At 37.3% G+C, this 3,197-nt stretch overlaps 1 long non-coding RNA gene across 1 annotated transcript in view; it reads left to right on the forward strand.

Annotated features, from left to right (window-relative positions):
- LOC144957724 (uncharacterized) overlaps nt 1-2,794 on the forward strand; it is a 159,877-nt gene extending 157,083 nt beyond the window's left edge. The window contains exon 4 of the long non-coding RNA XR_013642197.1: nt 2,742-2,794. This is a non-coding gene — a long non-coding RNA (uncharacterized LOC144957724). The remainder of the gene's footprint in view (nt 1-2,741) is intronic.
- Nucleotides 2,795-3,197: the final 403 nt, after the last annotated feature.

Raw genomic sequence — 3,197 nt, forward strand, 5'->3', positions numbered from 1 at the left:
GAAATGAGTACCTGGCCATTAACAGCGTTGTCTCTGTCCGAAAAAACATTGTAAAATCGCCTAAAAGGCGTCATGTCCCGTCTTACACGTTAAATGTTACTGTTGACCAGGCACCCCTTGTAAAGCGTTTTGAGCACGTTTAGTAAATATTGCTCTATATAAAAGGTCTTTAAAAAAAAGATATCAGATCAATCTATCGAATGACGCAATGTTTCTTTAAACGCATGAAGATTAAAAGAGCATAGAAAAAAATACTTGCTATCCTCTAACCAGAACGCCAGTCTATTGCGGTCCACTTCACCTTTCCATCGAGTATATTAGTCCCTTAGATCCAATCACGTGATTGCCTCTGGCGGGAACGGGAGGCCAGACAAAGTGTAGCCAATCATACAAAATGTGTGATATCATGAAACCCACCCTGTCAATACGGTAATATCTCGACATCAACTATCTGGATGAGAGAAATCGATAATTGTCCGTAAATATTGAGTGGAGTTAGAAAGATTTATCTAGTAATTTTATGGAGGTTATGTTTAAGTTATAAAATATCAATAGTAACTACCCTGAACCAGGATCTTTCTACATATCAGAAATTTCTGGATTCAGATGAGGCCGAATTAATCCCTGAAGAACTAAGAAATACTGCAGTGCTCTCCGTACTAAAGTCACAACAAGATCTTGACAGCCTCAAAACTCTGGCCCAGGACCGTGACCAATGGAAACAATTAACAGCATGGATGGAGAGAGCAGCTATACTTGTCGACCATGACTGAATCACACAAGTCTCAGCAAGCGTCATTCGGACTGCGAAGCTTACAAATAATATTACTACTTCTACTACTATCTACTACTACTACTACTAACTATACTACTACTACTATACTACTACTAACTACTACTACTACTATACTACTACATACTACACTACTACTACTATACTACTACCACTACTATACTACTCACACTACTACTTACTACTACATATACTACTACTTACTACTACTACTAACTACTACTTACTACAATACTACTACTACTACACTACTACTACTACTACTACTACACTACATACTAACTACCTACTACTACTACATCTACTACTATACTACTACTACACTACTATACTACTCTACTACTACTACTACTACTACTACTACTACTACTACTACTACTACATACTACTACCTACTACACTACTACTACTACTACTACTACTACTACTACTACACTACTACTACTACTACTACTCCCACTACTACATACTACTACTACTACACTACACACTACTACTACACTACTACTACTACATACTACTACATACTACTACTACTACTACTACTACTACTACTATACTACTAACTACTACTACTACTACTTACTACTACTACTACTACTACTACTACTACTACTACTACTACACTACTAACTACTACTACTACTACTACTACATACTACTACTACTAACTACTATACTACTACTACTACTACTACAACTATACTACTAACTACTACTACTACTAATACTAACTACTAACTACTACTACTATACTACTACTACTACTACTACTACTATACTACTACTACCACTACTACTAACTACTACTACTACTTACTACTACTACTACTACTACTACTACTAACTACTTACTACTACTACTACTACTACTAACCACTACACTACTACTACTACTACTACTACATACTACTACTACTACTACTACTACTACTACTACTACTATACTACTACTACTACTACTACTACTACTACTACTACTACTACTACCACCACTACTACTACTACTACTACTACTACTCCTATAAAATATTATATTCTCCTTAATGATGGCATTTCTATGAAGTCAAATTGATTCATTCTCTAAGACAGCACAGTAGCACGTCTTTAGAAGTTTGGCCAGAAAACACGTCCTTCAAAATCGATCAATTCACACGACCCTCATCTTGGCAAATATTCTCAAACCTGGGACTTCAATGAAGTCCCAGATTTTAAAGTTTTTGACAAGTTGGTGGTCAATGTAATCGATTGATATAATTTGAAGGACTAGTTTTTCGGCCAAAATTTTAAATAGGTTTTTTTTCTTCACAGAACGGCAGAATAAATGTCCATGTGTTCCTCTAAGAGACATTACAAGGTCCTATCACTGTCTTGTCATGTCCATGTGTTCCTCTAAGAGACATTACAAGGTCCTATCACTGTCTTGTCATGTCCATGTGTTCCTCTAAGAGACATTACAAGGTCCTATCACTGTCTTGTCATGTCCATGTGTTCCTCTAAGAGACATTACAAGGTCCTATCACTGTCTTGTCATCTGGCCCTGGTTTTGAATCGTTCGAATCTTATACTTTTTTTTTTTTTTGTGCGGCTATGTGGTCTTGTCGTATGACACTCGTTTTCAAATCGAAATGTCCTAGGTTCGAGTCTCGCACGGCGCATTTTTAATTCCTTAGAAAACGCTCTTTACACATACTCTCTCACCTTACTCAGATGTAAAATGAGTACCACCTGGCCGTTAACAGCGTTGCCTCTGCCGGAAGAAAAATATTGTAAAGCGCCGAACGGGCCTCATGTCTTGTTCTGCATGTTACGTCGTGTTGCTATTTGGTCATGGACCCTTTGTAAAGACTTATATGACGTTTAGTGGATATTTCGCTATATAAAAGCTCAAATTTCTTTTAATGTTATATTCTGAATTCATGGTTCTTTATTTTTCCTTCTCCCACAGGCGCACGATATTTCAAGGATAAGGATATAAACGTATTTGGATATAACAGGTAAGCCTCTTAACTACATTAAATAAACAAATCTTTTCGCGATCATGCCATGATTATTGTAAAAAAAAAAAAAATTAAAATTGAGCTTTTATATAGCGCAATATCCACTATATAACGTGCTCAAAGCGCTTTGCACGGGGTCCCTGGCCAACAGCAACATTTAACATTTAGGACAAGACATGACGCCTGTGAGGCGATATTATAATTTTTTTTCGGACAGACACAACGCTGTTGACGGCAAGATACTCATTTTACACATGAGTACAGTTAGAGCATGTGAGTAAAGAGCCTTATCCAAGGACTCAACTACGCGCCGAGCGAGGCTCGAATCCAGGACCTTCCGATCCGATAGCGAGTGTCATACCACAAGACCACATAGCCGCACAAATTGTAGTCGCCCATCAATT

The sequence above is a fragment of the Berghia stephanieae genome, chromosome 12, assembly GCF_034508935.2.
Source record: "Berghia stephanieae isolate SIO BIC M18660-M18661 chromosome 12, UCSD_Bste_1.3, whole genome shotgun sequence".
NCBI classification, from domain to species: domain Eukaryota; kingdom Metazoa; phylum Mollusca; class Gastropoda; order Nudibranchia; family Aeolidiidae; genus Berghia; species Berghia stephanieae.